General features: G+C 40.0%; 1 protein-coding gene and 1 long non-coding RNA gene across 4 annotated transcripts in view; one reads left to right on the top strand and one right to left on the bottom strand.

Moving 5' to 3' along the window:
• The window catches only part of CD247 (CD247 molecule), a 50550-nt gene that overhangs the window by 22879 nt on the left and 5109 nt on the right, over positions 1-22562 (bottom strand). The window lies entirely within an intron of this gene.
• On the top strand, positions 4327-21950 carry LOC125321084. Of its 2 annotated transcripts, none has more exons than XR_007201438.1 (3): positions 4327-5548; positions 9523-11269; positions 20898-21950. It is a non-coding gene; the product is annotated as an uncharacterized LOC125321084 (long non-coding RNA). The 2 variants fall into 2 exon arrangements; XR_007201439.1 differs by lacking the exon at positions 4327-5548 and adding an exon at positions 8847-8882.

Here is a 22562-nt window from a genome sequence, read left to right as displayed (position 1 = left end):
CTTCGGCAGATACGGATCTACGCCCCACACACCGCCCCAGCAAACACACATCTGAGACTCTCCTGAGCTCAGACAGCCAACGCCAGGTGCGCTGGGGAAAGCACTTGCTCAGAGCTCCTCTGAGACAGAAATTGTTACCTCAAAATAAAGTAAGTGTAGGAGCAGGCTTTATCATTTCAGGGCTCATCAGCCTCTCTTTTTTTACAGCAGGAATAAAAAAACACCAAACAAAAAAGAGCTTGACTTAAACAGGGCAGCGCCTTAAGTCTGGATCACAGGCATCGTTTTCCCAAACTTGGGGCCTTAAGAGGACTGAGGAAGCAAGGAATCCTATGAGAAACACACGAGCAGCCAGACAGGTGACCCCACGGATGTGAGAAGCAGCAGCAGCATCTGGAATCAGTGTCCCACCTCTGCTTCACGTCAGACCCTGCAGAAAGACTGCACAGGCTTTCAACCCACCAAAGAGGCACCGTGCCAACCCCACTACACAGCATGAGCAGGGACTGCTTTTCCTTTGAAGTACCTGGCTCCAAAGAAAGCCCTTTTGACACCCTCCAGGCAATACGTGTATGACACAGTCTTACACACCAACACCTTTTTTTTCTTAAGTAAAAGGGTGGTGGAAAAGGTTGTTTGTTTGCTTTCAAAACGTGACTGTCTGCGGGAATTACTGCATTCATCCATGAAATGGGACATGCCTGCAGAGCTCAGAAGAGAGAATCCAATGCCTTGAAACAGAACGTCCTGCACCTTTGCTGCCTGAGCTGGACAATTTGGCTCTCAGCACATCCTGGGAGCTTGGAGAAAAAAGTAAAAATCAACACTAAATAATCTTGTTTTGAAGTGCCATACTAAGGGTGCAACAGGGCAATGTGAGTCCAAAGGCTGCCAGGCAGGCTAAGGCAGAAAGGGAAGGTGACAAGCTGTTTTTTCTTCTTCTTCCTTTTTTTTTTTTTTAAAGCAAAATACCTTTTTTTTTTTTTCTCCAGAAGGCAGCTTTGACGCTGGATTCGAAATTGCCAGAGGCAAAAACAAATTCACATCCGTACAGAATAACCACACAAATTCTCTCTCCTTCGCTTTCATGAGCGGGACCATGAATTGCAGCATGAATTTTCTGAATATTTCTTGCCAACTCCCACTCCTTCATAATGAGCAACTGGAAAGTTTCAATCTGAATAATTGACTTTATAGATTTAGGGAAAAATAAGTCAATTTACTATGTCAAAGAGCAAAAAAAGCCCTGTTTGTGCTCTCTGCAATATACTGTATTGGCTCCTGTGAGCAAGCAACAAAACACAGTTTGTCATTCAGAAGTTTAAACTCAAGTCTTATGAGGTTAGGCTATATCTTTCTCATAAGAAATACAAATTCTAGGTAACCACAAAATACAGTCCTGCTCACAGAGCTGTAGTATTTTAGAACTTCTGGTATTAGCTGCAGCCAGAGATGCAAAAGCATCGAAATATCTGTATTTGAAGGTTTTCTGCTTATTCAAGAACATTTCAGCACTTCATTCCAAACACATGATGGACTTGGAATAATCAAAATAAAAATCTATACTGAACTTTCGATAAACATCTTCAATTCAACAATGCTGGTATTGCCTTTGCCCCATTATTTTGCATTTATGTAGCCTCAGAGCATTCTCCTCCTGAAGTGACTATTGATAAGCCAGTGACAGATACACTGAAGGAAATACAGAGATATAATAGGATTCCCTTCCCATGGCACCTTCCAGAGCTGCAGGACTTGGCTAAATCAGTGACGCTCTTCAGTTTAAATGAGCACCTCGAACTTTTGGGTTCGCCCATTGCCATTTTCTCTCACTTAAGTGCAACATGCTGCCTTTTCCTTCCACATAAACATATGTGCAATACCATAGAGCAAGGGTGTATGTACATATATTTATATATATCTACATTCATGGATACACCACATAACCCTCATACATATTTTTATGTATCTACCTATATTGACATACACTCACGTAAGCCATTTCTTCTCACTGCCTTGGTGGGTTGCACACCAGAGCAGGGAGGATGCTCAGCCAAACAAATCACCCATGAAACACCAGTGACTTTCAGGCAGACACATCCATGAAAGGGAAAAAGGTTCAGCAATGAAGGCAGCCACCTGCCCTGTTTTGCCTGGTTGCAGGAGAGCCTCCCTGCCTCCCCTCTCAAAGACAGCAGTGCAGGGGAAGCTGCACCACTTTTGAAATGGGTCTCATCACCCCGGGGGTTTCCTTCTGCAGGGTCCCTTCCCTCTGGGCTATGCTGGGACTGCATGTCTATCACTAGCATGAAGCCACTTTCAGCCTCCAAACAACCTGGCTTTGCTGCTGTGTCACTCTTGCCTCCTTTCACATCAGTGCCTGATGGGAGAGGAGTGGAAGGAGCTTGGGGAAGGGCAATAAAAAGCTGGATAACAGCAGCAAAAAGAGTCAGAAGGCAGCCATGGAAAAGAAGAGTAAGCAGCTTTGAATGGATTCACAAAAACAGACAATAACATATTTTCCACTTGAGCAGAGAGGAACTACAGATTCATTTATAATTTTACTCCTCTATTTAAAGGAAGAGACCGAAGCAATACAGACAAAACAGTGGAAAATTAAAGCATTTCATCTGTTCAGCATTTTCTGTCCTGTTCTTGCTAGTGGTAAACAGCCCTACGAGCGGGCAAGCCCCGCTTGCTGCTCAGGAAGCACCCCTGAACATGCTGGTATAGCCAGGGATGCCCCAGGCACACAGCAAGGATACAGCTTACAAAGAGAGACAGAGCTGTTAACCCTGACCAAAATCTGTTTTTCTGGGTGAGAGTGTGATGTTTTCTTGCATATAGTCTGGGCTTTGCCAGCACTCATGAAGTGCCAACTCAACTACATCAGGGACAGTGCTGAAGCTTAAAACAACGTGCACTTGTTAGTACTCGCATCCACGTGCTAGCTCTGCCTAATTCACAATCAGCTATTTCAACAATCTACTATCTGGAACATCTCTTATCACAGGCAATCAAAAATGCTGCAGACTACATTCATTCACACCTCACATCCCAAGATCACGACAAAAGAGCAGCACACTGTTTTCTTTCTAATCAGATTCTTCGCCATATACACTTCCACATTTTTCTGTCATTGAGAAGTCAAAAAAGGGGTACATTTATTTCTTGAACAAAAATCCCTAAAGACCTGGTCAACTGCATGAACCCCAGCAGTCAAGGTTTGAAGAAAAATTATCTTTCTTTTGAGACAGGTGAGAAATTAACGACAGGTCAGAGATGTGTTCAGAGGATAAAAAAAATCAGCTTAATAAATGAATCCAGCATATGGTGTCTTAGGTTATTAGGGAGTTTGTGCTGCTTTGTAGAGAATTGTGTCCCTAACTGCATGGACAAAAGAGCTATGAAATCAGATGTTTACTTCCTTCTCTGTTTATTTATAATGTTCCTAACTGGTGGGTACTTGTCAAAGCCCAGCCACCAGTCACAGAAGCTAAATAGTTAATCAGTAAGCTGAAAGCAAAGTCTGTGGGAGAGCATGTTGCATCTCTCCTTCCAAATATTGCACTAGGTGAGCCTAAAAGATAGCAAGGACTCAAATATCAAAAGTTACAGGGCACCAGAAAGCAAGATGATAAAGTACATAAACTACATCAAGTACAGCCTGTTAATGTTTGCAATGAAAAGGACTAACTTGTTAAAGGACGTAGAGAAAAAGACTTTCAAATAATTTTATTTTTTAAAAATTAACACATTATTTCTCGTTTTCTTTTGACCATAAAGTCTTCAATTGTGATTATGGTGCATTTGGTATTTAGACCACGTTACAAGCACATTTTTCTTTGCAAAAGTAAGAACACATTAAATTTCATGCTTGACGTGTTCATTTGTGCTAAAGGAGAAGTAACTGCCCAGGGCCCAGATTACATCCTCCTCAAAGCAGCAAACCAAAGCTTTAACTTAAACTGGTAAGTTAATTGCCTGCTTGAACATCCTTTTCGACCTTGAGATGAACCTGATAACTCACCCAAAAAAGCTGAAAAGCTCAATTATTTTTGTCCCAGTGCAGCTTGCAGAAATTGGTATGTGTGCTCTAAGACACTCCAGTGATGGAAATTCATATCTTCTGGTGCCCCAGACTGTTAGCTGAGTTTGCATGCTAAAAAGTTCAGGTTACGTGTATCAATTTGCTATAAATAAAAATGATGTCTTCATTGCAAACACTCCAGTTGGTTGTATTTTAAAGAAACAAGATCTTGTGGCACTAAAGAGTGGCAAAAATGCAGTTTTAATACTTCATGCTGCTGACTTGCATCCATCGTATTATTAGAAAAAAAGGAACGCTCTGTCTTTGCTGAAATGCCCATAATGGAGCACAACAGCTCAGAGTATCTCTTTGGAGGAGATTACAATTTGCAAGCATTTTCTTTCTGAAAAATTAAAACTTCCATTTTTTGGGGGTTGTTTTTCCGAAATATCAAAGGAAAGATAAAGCCATGTACACTTTCATGCAATATTTCATTTTTAATTCTCATGAAGTCTCGTTTTTAAATATCAGACAATACATCTTTTCTAAATCAAAGAATCTTCTGGGTGTTATAAGAAAACTCTTTAAAAACCCCAAAACTAAACAGATAAAAGGTTTCCACTTTACTCCAGAAAAGAGTTTTTAAGTCTCTCTATTTTGGGATCTAAGTTCTGGTATGATTTAGTAACATCTCCTTGCCATGCTGGTATTGAAAGGTCATAATTTACCTATTTAGTTTACTACAATTACACAAGAAACTTTGTAGCATCCTGATTTTTAAATTTAGTCTATTTCGTTTCAGATGGAGAAAATTCAACAACTGAATGGCAAAAAACCCATTTATTTAAAACCTTCTCTGGTTTAGTGCCCCAGGATCTTCTCTGGGATATTTCCCACCTTCATTTCTATTGCACAGATCCATATCTACAGCCTGCAATCCAAAGGGCGAGTGGCACAGGCCCCCCAGAGTGCAGATTTGACCCAGCTGGTTCATCACAAAGTCAGCACTGAGTTTTGTGTGGCTCAGCCCTGCCTGGCAAGCCCCAGCCCAGCTGCTTGCCCCTGTTTACGATAAAAGGCAACCCCACGGGAGCCAGCCTCACCCACGGAAACACCCGTGCTCACAGAAGTCACCGTCTTTCTGACTCTGCCTGGGGTTTTCTGTCACTTGTTTTCAGTCCCCACAGTGCCAGGACAATTGTTCCACTGCCCAGCTGTGCCCCAGAGTCACAGCCGGGGGATGCTCTGATTCTCGGCAGAGTTTACAGAACCTTCCTCCACCCAAGTCCACCTCCTTGCCACTACACCCCTTCCCACTGCAGAAACCTTTCCGGCTCATCTCCACTTCTGCAAATTTCAGACCGATAGCCACAAGATGCAGTGAGGTCAAAAAGAGACAGACCACCGAGAAGCATTCAGCAACTCCCAAAGCTACAGATGCAGCAAGGGCTCCTGTGCCAGCTACAGAAGGACAGAGCCAAATGTGTAGAGGCAGGCAAGCACACGACTACTGAAAAGGTAAAGGCAAATTTAGATAGGATGTGGTGGAAACAGCAGAGGCAGGGAGCTGCCAACCCTACATGCTTTAAAAAAACAACAACAAACAAACCACGGTTATATAAATAATTAGATTGCATTCAAAAGTAAATAAAACCAGAAGCACTGGATACTTGAGAAAAATATGACACATTGGCAGTTCTGTAACAGACAGAACTGGGCAAATGTTTCACAGGACTGTGTTTAGTTATGCAGTGAGGCAGGGATTAATGCCCATCTTGGACACACTCACAAAAAGCCAAGCCACCCTCTTTCATCTGCCACCTTCCTTCCAAGAGCCACATTTCCCTGCAAAGTTGTTACGCTTTCAGCACTGACTAAAAATACAGAGGAAAAAAAAAAAAAGTTGGATTAGACTAAGATTCTAGTCCCACTCTCTCCAAATTTCACAATATACTCAAGGAGCGGTATCCAATGTTGATATATTAATGACAATTAAGTATTTAATATTTGATACTATTAATGGGTTTCTTTTGAAGGCATTAAAACACATTGAAGGTAAATGAATACATGATACGCCCAATAAAAATCACTAGGGGTAACACTGAGCAGGGCATGGAAATCCGGGTTAAAATGGCAATGGGCTTGAAGTGGGGGAAAACACAAGAACACACTTCCCTGTTTTTGTTTTAAAAAGCAAACATTGATGATCTCTTGTTTACTGAGGCAGAAGGTGGCACAGCAGCAAACATGAGATCTCTGACATATCTGAATTACACTGACCTGAATGCCTTATTATTGACTAAAACATAGCTAAGGATACAAAGCACCACAATACTTGTATTCGATTTTAAAAAGTTTAAGAATTGTGTAATTCACCCAGCAGTCAGTGAATTCAAACATCATTAGAGCTGGTGCAAACTTTGGCTGAACTTCAGATACCAACTTACATCTAATTTTTTCTTGTACTTCTGACAGGAGGGAAGGGAACCCATGAGCTAAGCAGTTTACCACTGTTTGGTTAACTCTAAAGACATAATCTACAGGGAAATAAGGTGGTCGTATTCTGGAATTTTAAAACAAAGATAAATGGGACACATTGGATGAGTTATCATATGTCTATTTTATGTCCATGAAATTCTGATATTGAAGACTGCTTCTGTGTTGAAGATATGTTCCTAGCCAGTGTCATCTACAGGTTTTATTCACATACTCCTACATTTTTCTGCCATTGTTATTAAATATGATATTAAATAGCAATATCCATATCAGTTCTTACAGATCCTTACTAATCATCTCTTCAGACCCAAATTTTCACCTGCACCTCCTACTGACACTTTTTTGTGAGCTTCACTGTACCGTTTACAGGACCTATACAATACCTCCTTCCCTCCTCTCTGTTCTGTGTAGCACCAGCAAAAATGATTCAGATAAATCCACCATCCATTCCTTTGTGGAGATAATTGATAATAATTTACCAAGTAATCAGTTCAGTTATCCTCATAATCTTTGGTAAAGCTACTTCGCATTTTCTCTTTCTTTCCACATTCCTCTCTTGTGTTTTTCCCATAGAATTTATCCTGAAATATTTCAGCCCAATGAGGTGTAACATGAACAGATTTGTAATTGATCCCTGCTCTTCCTGTTCCTGGGGAATTAGCAGCACATTTGCTATTCTTGTGCCATGCACAGAACTGACCCTGTAATGGTTCAATCCAAATTTTAGCAGTCAGTGAAGGAATAGTAAGGATTACTTAGGTGCAAGCAATGGATAACTGAAATACCTGAGGACACAAAGTGTTAAAAGGTAGGAAAACAAACCCTGGTGTGGACAGCTCTGATGGACAAACAAGGTAGATGTTTATCCAAAGCTATGTACTCACCTGCAGGGGAGGTACTGCTATCACAGCTTCATGCTGTGTGAGATTCAACCACCACAACCCTCATGAGATGAATCCAGAGCTCTCTCTAGGATTCTGTGCTCGTCCTCATCTGTGTAAGCAAAACTTTAGGAAGGTCATTTCTACCTTTGCCTTATGGGTCACAATCAAAGCAGTGTTTGAATTGCATCTTGCCTCTGAACCACAGCTTGGCTTCCCAGGATCATTTCTAACATGAAAAGGGTGATACAAAGGAAAGTTACTGGGCCATCATACCTATAATTCTCCCCTTAACCCTATGCTTTGCTGCTTACCCTCTGATGCTTTCCCTTTTGTTCTCACCTCGGCTGTCTCTGCAAGTAGCCTAACCTTGACAGAACATTTGCCTCGTTCTCTCCTCCCCTTCTTTTAATCTTACCCTTTCTCCCCACTCCACATACATCCCACAGGAAAGCTCTCCCATTTTAAATCACCCAGTAATAAATTCCAACCAAACTCAAACCATCTGCCACCACAAAATCCCAGGTAAAAACTGAGGGCTTGACTCTGTGCAAGCATTGAGGTCTCACTGCTCTTATCCATCCCAAATGGAAGGTCTAGGTCCATGTCCCTCACTGTGTCAGGCAAAAGATTCACCTGCTCTGCCTAATAAAAAAGGGATCTGAACAAACCAGGTACTTGACTGAAAAAATTTAGGAAGTTCCTAAAAACTATCCCAGTCAACTTGTGCTGCATTCCCGCAAGCAGAGAGAAACTTTGCTGATAAAAGCTTTTGTTCAGAGTGCTGAGGGAAAGATGCAGGTCAGACGATTGATGTTGCTTTTCTGTATGAAAAGAACTCCTTATTTTAATGGCCATAATAATAAAAACTTGCCCCAGAGCCCAAGTTTGAGATGCATGCTATATATTCTCTTGGAAAGCCTCAACATTGTTAGAATACACTTATTTTTAGCATGCAGCATATTGAGGTATTTTATATATCGATGTTATATTAAAAATAAAATAAAATTGATATATAATAAAGATACTATAACACATAATTATATGTATTTACCTTAAATGCTTCTTCATCTATATAGGGTTGATTAAACCAGGAGGAAATAAGAAAACATGCTTTAATAAGTTATATTGGTTTAAAGCTTGGGTTATTGAAATTGCTTAGGATATTTGGGTCATTTAAAGTTATCCATTAGCAATGAATAGTTGGCAGTATTGCTAGAATTTAGGTAGTTTAAGTTATAAAAAAATACACATGCAGTATACCTAGTACTTGAACATACTATGAAAATTAAATCAAAGTTTTAATGCACCTGTAAATGTTATCATATTAAAAAAAAAACCATCATAGAGTATTTACTTAAAATAACTCAAATGCAGACATTTTCTTTCCAGTGGTTGGGATAAAAATAAATATAAAAATAATTACTCTCTTCTCCTTTAGCTATCCAGGGAGTAGCTGTCTCTCAGGAGCACAGGTGGGCTTTTTACAAATAATAGCACAGTACATAATGAAAAATTTCAAAATACTCTTTATTTCCACTTAGCTGTAGTAAGTGGTAGGCAAAGCCTGTCAGTGTCAGACTCAAAACAAGATTCCCACTTCCAAGAGATAAGGCACCGAACAGTATTGCCCTAACCCTATCAGGCCAAGATGAAGAAAAGTAAGTTTGTAATCCAGAGACGTAACATGACAAAAATAAGAATAAAAATAAAATGTATTTGGAGTGGTGCTGTTACAATATGAAATAGGTTACACTATCTGAGTCCACATCATCTCTTCTTATATATTTGCCTTTTTTTAACCAAAAGCCTGGAATAAGAATTCGTAGCAAATTTTGTTGAATATATTAAAATTAAAACATCAAGGACTCTTAACAAAAAAAAAGGAAAAGAAAACCCCAACAACACTAAAAAGCAGTTTAATGTGAGAGAAGGATACAAGAGACCTATAGAAAACCAGAGTTTCCACAGAAGTCCAAATTTAGGGTATACAGGAAGTAGGAGATGAGAACTGCTGTATAACTTCGTTTAAACAAACTCTTAATTTGACAAAACACATTATCCCTGTGAACTGCAGGCCCACTAATACGTGTCCCCATTTGTTTTCTCTTTCAGCTGAGTCTGCAGCTCCCAGAATAAAGCTGTCACTTGAGCCAGCAGGTGCCTCCGTCCCCGCCTCCGACCTACAACAGTTATGACACGAGATTAAGAAAAACAGCCACCCCTGGCAGCCAGGCTGGCGCGTAATGAACAGTTTAACCCTGGATAAACCTAATGACAAGTGTGGGTGGCTTTGATTGAAATGACAAGGCAGTTTGTCACCCGTTGCTCTGTCACAGAGATCAGCAGTGCTAGCATTTTCTGCTGAGTTGAGGGGAAAGCAGCCCGACACTTGCGCATTTCAGAAGGAGCGCACAGAAACATTGAAAACAAAAGGAGTCACGGTCTCGGTGTTGAAGCACCTCTGTGACCCTAAACAAGTCAGCAGTGGAAGAGACACAGTCTCTAAGATGCTCTTGTGAGAAAACACCACTGTCTCTGGAGATGGACAGAAAATTTTAAACAAAAAACCCAAACCAAACCCACAAAGCTCTCTTACTTTAAATCACCCAGAGGCTTTTGACAGAGGTACTCAGCTATCCAGTTGACCTCCACGTGAAACTCCCAATAGCAACCTGCTTTGCTATAAGGGTTGTGTTTCTCACTGATGAATGTTCAGTGCCCATAAAATGATAACAGCAGAACTTGATTGCCATTGTAAATCATTAAATAGTCTTGAGACCCAGCTATCAATCACTGCAGTTTTAGATGATGCTGTTTATGGCGTTACCCGTGCACCTGCTTCAATGTAGCAGCTGTCCTCAAAAGGCTGCATGTACCTCAGACCTGCAAAGACTTGTGTTTCTGGTTAATCCTAGCTTCAATTAGTGCATTAATTAATACACTGTACGAGGTGCAACACAATCAGAACCCAAGTAAACAAGCAACAAAGGGGTACAGGCACAGAAACGGGCAATGGCCATTTGACATTCATGTGGCAGATGAGCGACAGCCCTGGATCCAGAAGCACCACAAATGGGAAAGCCATGTGACAGTATCATGCGATGACCAGCAATGTGAGAGGCACCATGGTTTTCCTGTACAAGAGTAAAATTAACATCACAACCTCAGACCCCACGACATTATTGAACTTACTCCCTGCATGAGTTTGAAGACTGTGGCCTTACCATGCTTTCATTTTCTACACCCACACACGGCTTTCCTGAAAGCCCCTCTGATTCTGGTCCTCAGCTTAAGGCAGGTCTAAAGGGGAAGAATTCAAAACATCTTCAGCCTCTGTATCTGGAGAAAATTTATGGTAGCTCCTCTGCCACCCACTCTCCCCATTCCTTTTCAACACCTTGGAAAACCCCTGCTATTTTAAATTTACATACCTTTCCAGTTACAGATACCAACATTTTGAGGCAGTCAAATGTTCATCATCCTACTGCCTTGCTAAGATCAGTAGCAGCCCACCTGAGGGTTGCCTAGCCAGCAGTAATCCCAGGACAGACATCTGGGTTGATGCAGACACACTGTCCAGTCTCACAGCAATCCCCTGGGAACTCAAGACCTTATTCCTGATTTTCATATGCATTTTGCTTGGAAACAACAACAACAAAAAAGTATTTCTTTATAAAAATGTTGCTAGAAATAAGAAACAAATCATGAAGGTCGATGGATGCACTTTCTCCACTGAAACTTCCTATTTAATGCAGCAGTTGTAGTATTGCCTTTTCAAGGGAAAAACAGACTCAAAGCAAGATTTCCCTTCTGGCCATAACACCCTTCTGTCAGTTTACTACAGAACAACACATCCATGGTGGGTTCTTTTGGAGGTTATTTTCATCCTGTTCCCCTTCAAATGTCGGCTATTGTTACAGCGGGGATTCTGTAACACAGTGCACCAAACCAGGAGTCCGGTGGAAAGGCAATCTCTAGGGAGGGACTGTTGGTAGGTGTCTGAGAGCTGCTCATTTCCCCAGCCGCGGCCGGGGCTCTGCCCAGGAACTCTCCCAGTCCCGGCCCGAGGCTCCTTCCCGCGCAGGGAGCACAGAGCAGCCAATGGGAGCGAGGCTGAGCAGGGGCTGGGGAAACCCCGTGCCGCCCTCACGGCCCCTCGCCCGGGGCTGCGCCATGGCGGGGCGACGAGAGCCCGACAGGCTGCTCACGTCCAGCTCCTTCAAGGTAAAGCCAACTTTGCTGTTTTCATCCAATAGATGGTTGCTTAAGCAAAATGCTGCTGCCTTGTGGTTTCCAGCACATCTATAGCATTCCCAGTAACAAGGATAGTATCATTGAGAGTATCATTTTAACAACCAGAATCAAACCTTGTATCTCAGTTAAGACTTCCCTTTCCAAGCCCTTTCTGTCTTAACCTAAATCCTCACTGATGTATCTCATTTACTCCTTATCTTCATTGCACGTGTCATTTTGGACTCTACTATTTAGTAAAGTTTCAGCTTTGCCAGCATCCTATTATGAGTCACCAAATGGATTTTTAACCAGATTCTGTGTCATACTGCTGTGTCTGGGCTTTTCCCTGCTCAACATGATACTCATTTGCTGTCAATCAGGTTGGCTTTGGTTGATGATTTTTAAATCTCTTTCGATTTGGTGGTTGTAAAGGTACGTAGAATATCTTACAACTCATCTACTACATGCTTCAGCACTGCATTTATCTTCCATTCCTTTTCATTCTTGTTGCAATGGCTTGTGTGGAGCTACTTTTCTTATCGTAATATGAGTTTCTACTTATATAGCAGTTTTGTGCAAAACCAGCAACATGAAACAACTTCCCCTTGCTTTAGCTGAAAGCTCATGAACAAAGCTCCTGAAATATACTTTTACATAGTTTCTTGCCTGCTCTGGTCTAGTTTGCCATTCTATTAGATCATCATGAATTCAAACTTGGAAAGATACCATATTTAATGGTTACAGCAATTGGGAGTTCTGTTGCTGGCTTTGACAGAGACTTTCTGAAAGACAATTAGCCATTCTGCACATTGATTTACCCCATTAGAATAGAAATTACAAGAACATACTACTTCAGGAGAGGAGTGTGAGGACCTATTACAGGTTATGAAGTATTTCCAATTTCTAGGAAATCATTAGATTAATGAAAGCAATGAGATGAGTAGTAAGTGCTGATTCATTAAAAGATTAAAAATAGCCTTTACTGGGGGAAGGAAAGGTATTCATCAGATTAATTGTTCAAACATGCTGGGAACATCATTTATTCTGCAATGTAGATGGTCAAGCCACATTCCCAAATCACGTTACAGCCCAGCCAAAACCAAAGGCTATCACATAATTCAGGGATAAGGTAAAGACACAAATCACAGTCCTGTCTGCATTGCAAGACCGAAACGTGTTAGACTCCCTGTAATGTCAACTATCAAGAAGCTAATTTTAGTATAGCTTAACTAATTTGCACCATGGCTTCTCTCTGTCTCTTTCACAAGAGTTCATTTATGGTGATGCTTTCAGGAGATGTTCCATTCATACTGCAACACTGATACCTGTTGAGGTGCTGATAAGGGTCAAAAGTCTGGTGTAGCCAACCTAGACTAATTTCAGCAGTCACACAGCTACTTTTTGATACGCAATGCTAGGTGTGGAGGTGACGTCTCACACACTGAACAGCGTTATGAGGCCTCTGTCCTCCCATGAGTTCACACGATCCACCCACCAGCAGTACTTCACTTGGAGAAGGAGGAACGTGACTGAGACAATGACCTACACCTTGGGATAAGCAACACAAACAGGCCTCTCTGACCAAAAAAGACACATCAAAGGTCTATTTCCTTATAGCAGAGCATCACCCCTACTCTTCCTTTATGAGAGGGCACAAAGAGTTGGAGTTGTCTGCTCCTTGCACTCCAGTATGTCTCACTCTCATACACACAGCCTCCTAGATGTATGGTGCTGGTTTAATGGTTTGCTGTCCTGACGTCTTTCTCCCCTAAGAGAACAAGCCATCACAACACCTTTCTGGAGCTGACAGAACTGCCATGGCTGTCATCAGCTCTCTAGATATCTCCTGTCATGAACTCAGACATTTTATTGAAGTAGTATCTAAATATAACATTATGTTCTTTCTTAAATTTCGAGTTCAACAGGCAAGCTGTCTGTATTCAGTGGTAACTGCACAGGCAGTTTTACTGCCATGCCAGAAACTTCAGACCATTTATTCAGAAAACTGGGGCTTGATGTAAATTTTAGAACCTGCGTGTCACAGAACTGTATTATGTTCATACCTGTAAGCTGGCTAAGAAGGTCATCAGCAACAAAAATTCAGGAATTAAACGTATTCATGTCTATCGTTGTTTGATGAACCTGAGCAAGACGGCTGCTGAAAAGCCCTTTCTTTAAATTCAGTTGCAACTACCATTGCTCTTCCCACACTGCTGACAGTTCAGAGACCCTCTACATGAAAGGATTACACAGGGAGGGGGAACCAACTTGCATCTCACAATTCCATTAAAAGGATCTGTACTATTCCTTTCTCCACTCACAGTTTTAAATGCTCTTGAAGCAGTAGCAGTTTTAACCAAATCTTTCTTATAGCAGGAAGGCTGTAGATCTCTCAAATAATATCAAAGGTGTTACTCCTGTCATTCAACAAATTCAATATTTTAAAGACAGGAAATTTGCCAGCTCTTAAGTTCCAATAATGCAGTTCTAAAAGGTGACAGGCACACACACAAAGCCTTTTTTTCTTATATAGGAAACGTGTGTGTAGGAGAACATCCAGGGATATACAAGTAGTATGGCCAGAGAAAGTCAAATAGAATGAAATTAAGAAGATATTTATGAATTCGCATTTCTGGATTTCCCAACTTCTGTTTGCATTTTTCAAACCATTTACTATTACAGATATCACAATAAATCTCAGATGGTGGGGAGGTAAATAACTAGGAAGACATACCCACACCATTTGATTAGAAAACACAAAATCCAGGTAGTAAAAAGGGAAGAAGTAGGACAGAGGAGGTCCCAGCAGCAATAGCCCTCACTGCCTTTGAAACAGTAATGCCAAGCTTAAAAAAAGAAGTATTCCATTATTCCTGGCACCTGCTGAGAAAACATTATTCCCTCCACCTTGGACTGCATGTATCTAATAGTAGAACTTCACTTACTCACAGAAAACTGCTGTTTATCTGATAAAAGATGAAAGATTATCAATAGATTTTATAATTTTAATACATCTGCAGGGTGCAGTAAACAAATGCTGAAGATCATCTTTGATCTTCGTGAAATATACATTTAAAAATGGTTTCAAGAACAGACGTGGAGCACATTTTCATGCTGATGTACCAAAGAGCACATGTGAACATAGCCATTAAATTAACGTAAACGCTTCTGTAATGGGGTTATCAAACATTGCTCTTCTTATGCACCTCTCACATGCATAAATTAGAACAAATTAGGGCTGAGGAAGGTCTCCCTGGCAAACTTGGCTTCCTACAGCCAACCATCTGAAAAAGTCCATTCCATAAACTCGGCAAACTGTTCCCAAGTAAGGACTTGGGTTTTACCCCCTTTGCCCTGTGCCAAAGCTATTTGGATAGTGTAAATTCTTCTTGTTGTCCTCCTGAAGTAATTCAGCAATCAGTTTATAGCTTTTTTTTTTTTAATAACATGTATTCTCCTTTTCATTTCATCTTCTCTCCCCCAGTGTATTTTAGGCAGCAATCATCCCCTCCATGAATACTCAAGTGGGTGTCCTTTTACATGCTACAAACAGATGTTGAAGAGGCAATGTTTTGACTAATTATATGTAAACTCCATTCAAAGTGCCACTTGACTTAAGGGCTCTATCACCAAATACTTCACACTTTTTCTTCTCAGCTCAAGACCCCAAGACTGAAAGGCTTGGGGAAAAAAAGAAAATCTGGAGTAGCTTTCAGTCAAGCTCACGCCTGTCTGGTTCACACACATGACACAGAAAATAGCTAAGTGCCAGGTATGGAGCATTTTCCAAGCCCCATTACAGGTATTACCCTGGATAAGCCAAAGCAGGCAGAACAAGAGCTCTGCTGAAATACAGCTCCCCTCAGGCGACTTCCCTTCTCAGCAGCCCGAGAGGAAGGAGTTCAAGACCAAGGTGCTCTGTTGGGTGCCTGACTCAACAGAGTCTGCATACACTGAGCACATAAACTGCACTCAATCCTCAAAGGAGGGCCTTGCCTTGATGCCTGGTTAATAGTTAATGCACAGGGCAATCCTCAGCAGCCAGGAGCTACCTGGGAGAAAAGCAGCATGCAGGGGGAGGCAGACAGACAGCTGACAGCGGAGCTTCAACACCTGCTGAAATAGCAAGAACTACTCCCATTCAAAATATCACAGATTTTAATTAGCCTAAATGAGATACATGGACATCACAATCATCAGGTCTTAGCACAGGTGTTCCTGTAGGAGTAAGAGGTAGCTAGAATCATTGGTTTTGTATTTTTGCTATCCCAGTAAGGCTGTCTCTAAACAACAACATTCAGTTGCCAACCAGGCTAAACACCATCACGTTAAGAGCTGTGACAGATGTGTGTGTTGTGTGGAGGGCAATAAATGTTCTTTGGCTCTAGAGCACATTTCCTAAAGAGCTACAGATGCTTTGTATGTGTGAAATAACACAGAGGCATTATTTTTTCCTCTCTATCCCCACTTGAGGAAGGCTAACAGCACACCCATAACTGATCTTTACTTTTTTGTTACTCTCATCCATTCGAGTCTTGAATTACAAAGGCTTTTTAAACAGTGGGAAGGGAAAGTGTTGTCCATCTTCCTAAGGCAAGTAAAGGTTGTCCCGTAAGCAGGAAGTGTCACTGTGTGTGTGGATGTAGCAGCAAATTAAATGCAGGCACTATTTTAGTTTTCTATATATGATTTTCTTACTTACTATATATATAAAACATTGCACTGGAGGATCTAAAGGATACTTGATAGATCTCAGCTTTCAAAACACCATCATGAAATAGGCAAATAAACCTCTGTATTGATTAATCAAATTCTAAAATACCATATAGGGTCTTCAGGACCTCATGTTTTAACACTTTCTAAGTGTTATTTGTGTGTTGGCAACCAGATAAGTAATGCACAGTTAACAAAAAAAGGCAACAGTGTGGCCCATTTCGATTAAACTGGAATTGATTGATCCAGTTCCAGTTTATTGGAAAGCCTACACACAGTGGATTTCTAAAGGTTGCAGAGTAAATCATCAACCACAAGTGAAAATACAAAACCCACAACCCCATTTTCCCATTTTCTTGCTTTATCTAAAAACCAGCACTGTTTCACTAAGGGGAGAAAGACCATTGAGGATGATTGGAATTGTCAGAAGTATCTACAAATCCTTCAAAAAAGATCCCAATGTTCAAACTGCCCGATTTAAAAATGTTGCATTTCATTCATACTGATTTTTCTTAGTATCTTAATAGCCATCTTCCTAATCAGATGGATTAAAAAGCACGAGAAGATACTTAAAAGTAATCAGAACTACAACAAAATAAGATAATGAGGAGTTAAAGAAAGATGAGAACCTCAAAACAAAACTGCTTTAGCAATTATACCTTTTTTAACTGGAGCTCTCATTAAAACTGCTTTGTAAAATCATTTATATATGCAAATTCACAAATAAATGCCAGATAATATAACTACTTATAGGCACTCATTTCCTTGTGTATAAGATACCTTCTAAGTATGGTGAGGCTGAACACTACCATGTTTTTGTTACACTACGACCCTAAATCATCAAAAGAGGTGAAGACCCCACTGAATCCAAAGGCACAGAATGAGAAACTTTCTCCATTCCAAATCGTTGGCATATACTGCAGTCTTTATGGAGGAGGCAGCAGCTCACAAAAACATCAGTAAATTGGTTTCCAATTATCTGATAACAGCACCTTCCCTTCAGCACAGATCTTTGTGTGAGCTGCAAAAGTCTGGCTGAGCAGCTGGGTAAATGCCCAAGCAGTTTGTCTGAAGCAAAACTCCTGCTGACACCACTGGGCAGCTGCCTAAGCAAGATAGCCAAATTAGTTTTAAATTAGCTATGCTTAAATAAGTGGCATTTATTAAAACACTGCCGTGAACTAATTAGAAGGGGAAAGTTCAACAGAAATTAATTACCATCTCCACATTACAGTTACAGCACATCTAGAGGTGATGCTGCTTGCCAGATCTTTTTGAATACCTGAAGCCCTCCTTTCAGGCTCCAGATAATCCTTCTGTTCAGGAAAGGTCAGCACATGTGCTGGGCTTTCTCAGATTGCCTCTGCTGATTGCATTTCGTGTTGCTGAATCCCTCACATCCCCGTGTATCTTTAAGATTTGGTAGCCTTCTTCCAAATCTTCCAGGCCTGTATAATTAGATGTGGTTTCAGCAGTGGCAGAACCATCCATATATAAGCATATATTGCCAGACCTCATGTTAATGCTATTTTTATATACCCAGGCATGAGGGAACAGCCCCACCTCTGTGCAGCGTTTTGCAGAGACTCTCACACGCAGGAGCCTGCTCAGTGATTCTGGTCGTGCTGGAACACAGTTGCTACTAAAGAGAGCACAATAATTTTTGCCAGGGTGGATGGAGAAGCTCTTAGATACACATACCCCATTAACTGATTGCAAAGGATTAAATTGATTCTGTAAAATAGTACAACTGAGGCTGAAATTTAAATTTTATTTTTTTTTCATAGGTTTATCAAGCTCATCAGGAATATTTCCCGGGAGAAATTCTAATGGCTCATTAACTGAGGAATCTTTCTAGACTCCATTAGAATTTCTCACCAAAATCAGAAAGTCTCTCAAATGGCTTAGCATGTGGGAGTCCCATTCAAGCTCCTGCTCCAAATCATTCAGAATTAGGAGCTGAATCTGGATTTCCCTCTTCCCAAATGCAGAACACAAACTGCTCACTGACTTTTTGCTGTCTCACAAAAATACTTCGGATTGGGTTTGGATTACCCCAATGGAAAATAAGGGTGAGGATAGCAGGGGGGATAATATTAAAATATTTCAAAATTTTGCAGAAAGTTGCTTCCCTTTAAGCTCTGTTTTAAACCTGATATTTGTTCTACTACAACCATTATGTCTAACAAATAGACATTTGGCTCAGGATGTAAAAAGAAGAGCAAGAGAGAAAGGGGGCAAACCTGTTAGCTACTTCTCTGCAGCTGAGAAAGATAAAATCAGAGAAGAACACTTTGGAAAAGATGTTACAACAAGATAGGGCTGAAGGTTCATATCTGTAACTTCTTTAAGAGACTTATAAAAAGAAAAAAAAAAGTCTCAAGCCTGAAAATAAGCAGTGCTGCTTTTCCATCAGGAGAGACGTAGCTAACAGCAGCGACAAATGCATTATAGTGCTGCTGAGTTTTGAGTCAAGTAGCGAAATAGCATCTGAATTATTAGGAAAAAAAGAGATTAATTTAGCTGCATGAATAGACAGGAGAAGAAAAAAACCAGTTCTACCTAGTTCACATTAATAGTAGAGACATCTGAAATTTAAGAGAGAATTCAAAACAAGGTAAATTAAAGTTGCTTCTCCTAGAGAGAAGTAATTTTGTGAGAGAATTTTGGGTTTTTTAACATTTGAGTCAAGGAGAAACACTCGGAGATGTGATCTGAATGGATCACACTTTGGAAATTAAAAAGAAAGTCAATTAATGACCCCAGTTGGCACAACATTGAATATTTCATTATAGTTTTAGGCAAACCATTTTGGAAAAAGAACAGCAAAACTGTTGAAGATCTGTAGTTCTTTCCAGACTTTTGTGGGCAGACCATGATTTTGAAGTTACAAAGAGTCTTCATCAGAATCTTAGATCAAATCGAGACAGCCTCAAAAAAATTACTGTAAGTTCTCTTGCAAACTTGCTGTATTAAAAAAAAAAAAAAAAAAAAGGACAATGTTGTGCTATTTTCAATAAAATTAGGAATAATTTTCTGGAGAAAAAGAAATAACAGATTGTCAGCAAACTGCACTGAGCCTGATGCAGAAAATAGGGGCCATCTGCCAAAATTTGGGATGGTTTGGGCTTTCAAACAAGGGCATTTTAGAGCTCATCAGCAGTGAACGGCCACCCATCTGTGCCATGACCCAAATGGAGCAGGATGCAGGACTGTGCCACCGGGAATCAGCATTCCCTGCACCACTCTGCTCATCTAGAGCATGGGGTGTGAGTAGGCGAAGCTCCCATCACCTCCCTGCTCCAATAAAAATGAGAATGGGTCCTACTGAACGAATAATTAAAACTAATTCTATCCAAAGAGATCTAGAGATTTCTTTTCTTTCCTTTTTAGATGCGTATTCTGAGAGGGTTAATTCTAGAAAGCCTTTCTGGCATATATTAGAGGCTCATTTTTTAACGTAACTGGAACGGTGTTTGACCTTCTGCTTGAAATCCAGGCAGCTTAACCTTGTTTATCTTCTCTGGCTTGCTGGCTACAGTTATGCTCATAACACATGAATGCTCAGTTTTACATTTAAAAGATCAATAGTTTCAAGAAGTTAAAAATTAGGCAACTAGTGATGGGGTATAGTGATTCGCCTTTCCTTCTCTGAAAGGTTTCCTCATTTGCTTTCACTAATTCTGAGATTACCACCTGCAAATACTTTGTTCTCCTACTCCACTCATCAGCGAAACCCCTCAAAAATATTTAGGCAGAGAATTTCCATGTCCTGAAAGAGACTAAAAGAACCAGAAGCACTTTAGTAATGAAGATGTGACAGATAAATGAGGGGGAAAAAATGCAGGAAAGAAAAAAGCATGAAGTCAAATCTATCCCTAGTGTAAGCCTCTGGTTAATTATCACATGGGTTACTTTGGTTGTGTTGCATTTGTATCTCCTCAAATTCCAACAGACTATTAAGTGCTGAACCAGTATTAATAGCAAGGATTTTTCCATTTCCTGAGAAATATGAAAATTAAAAGTCATAATAAAAAAGTCAAACAGAAAAATGTATACTTACATTGCCTCGTACAGCACTGCTTCCATACACTTCTCTTGAAAATCTTTTTATTACAAATTGCCTTAAGAGTTTCTAGTCTATAATGACTGAGACTGTCGGAATGACTTCCCCTGTGGACACTAACTCAGCTATTTTGCCTCTAGGCAACGAATCATAAAATAACATAAAACAACAAATGAATCCTGAAAATTACCAGCAAGTTGTTATAAAATGTGTAGAATTTAAACAGCACTCTTTCCAAAATTATCCAAAGATACTAATTTGCTACATGGATGACATTTTATGAACAGAGCAACTATTCTTGTAGTAATTCACAGAATTATTTGTTTGCTTCTTAGAAACTGTCTATAGTATAGACTTTTTTTAGAAGATATCAACAATAAGAGTATTTCTCTCTCTCTGTATCCCATCTTTCTTCCCTTAGAAAATGATTATTAATCCAACTTGTAAGATGTTATTTTATTTTTGCCACCTCCAGAAATGCACCTGCATGCTTGAACAAAGTGCTGCTGAAATTACCTTACTTACATAAAAGCCCAAAGTGATGACATTGTTCAACTTTGCATCATGGAGAGAAAAACAAAGAGGAAAAGAGAGTGAGAGGACTCCACATAATTCCGGTAAGACTTTCTTTCCTGGAGTTGGCTTCACATGGCTGGATGGGAAACAACATAAATGGCAACAACACACAGTGGATAAACACAGAAATTATTTCTGCTCCCAAAGACTTGATATGGGGTTTCCTGACTGAAGCTTGCTGATATGCAACTAAAGAAACAACCAAATGTTGTAGTACTTTTATGGCTACGCTATACAATACGATATGCATCACAATTTTTCCTTGCAAAGGTTTAAAATTCTGCTGTATTAATAGTGAGCTGCAAGATCCCAGCTCAGGAATCCAGTTTATATATATATTTTAAAGGAGCCATTCAAAACTTCAGTTATTTCTGAGTGACAAAATGAACATTTGATAATTAGGAATGCATGGTATCGACCATCAGGAAGCTTATCTCCCTGACTGAAATGATGTTTGCCGAGAGTGTTTAAAAAGTGACATTGTCAGACTATACCAAACTCTTGCTTTAGATTGATCTGAAGTAAAATACTGGATGTTCGGTCTTAGTTTGAGCTGAATTTCTATATGAACTAATTCAAAATAAGTGTTTTGAAAACAAAGTACCCAATTAGTTTGGGCCCTGCTCCAAAACCCACATGCCCACGCAAAGAGCCTCGATTTGCTCCCACCCATCCAGTGGTCACCAACTGGAGATTTTTCTGTTCTGTTTCCCCTAAGCCTCAGTTTGCTTTGTGAGGAGATGTACACCATGGGGAATTGGAATGAATTTACAACACACACTGGTGCTTTTATTATTTGGGAAGCACTTTATAAATACTTGGCTCCGTTTATTTCAAGTTTGGCTATCATGCAGATGACAGCAACACTCTAAGTGAAATGAATGCAAAACACCCATGCTCTTGGCTGGAACAAACTCAGTATGAAATTTGGATGAACAACCAGAAAAAGGGGTTTTTAGTTACAAAGGTCTTTATTCAGTGGCCAGCATACACTTACTTGAAATAAAACACCACCCAAATTAGTATCCTCTGATTAATTTCCTGCGTGTTGCATCTTATCCCATTAGAAAAGTGCTTCAAACCATTACTCTGATTTAAATAATAAAATCTATTAATTTATTTTTGTTATATAAACTTGGGGGGTCTTAGGAAACCTTCTTTAAGTGTTCCGTGGTTCAAAATGTTTCATGTGCTTTTCTTTTTGATGAGGAAACTATTTTTAGTGTTTGCAACCATTGAGCATTGCAGCATGCTATCGCTCTGCCAAAATAGCAATTGTCAAAAAAAAAAAAAAAAAAAAAAAAAAAAAAAAAAAAAAATTAGAAGTGACAAATTATATAGCTAGTTTGCGCTTTTATTGTTCCTGAAGCCATGCAGGCTTGCATTTTCAAGGTTAACTTTACGAGATAGAAAACTTTACTAGGAAACTAGAAAAGTTTATTTGCAGTGAAAGTTAAGATTTTCACCTGAGACGACAGCTTGAATTGTTCATAAATCATATACCGTGAGATTTCCTAAAAAAACCCAGACAAAACAGTATTGACAACTGGCCACTCTCTAGGCT

Source organism: Corvus hawaiiensis, chromosome 2, assembly GCF_020740725.1.
Source record: "Corvus hawaiiensis isolate bCorHaw1 chromosome 2, bCorHaw1.pri.cur, whole genome shotgun sequence".
Classification (NCBI taxonomy): Eukaryota; Metazoa; Chordata; class Aves; order Passeriformes; family Corvidae; genus Corvus; species Corvus hawaiiensis.
Note: the sequence above shows the minus strand (reverse complement) of the source record. Positions and strands in the feature narration are given on the sequence as shown.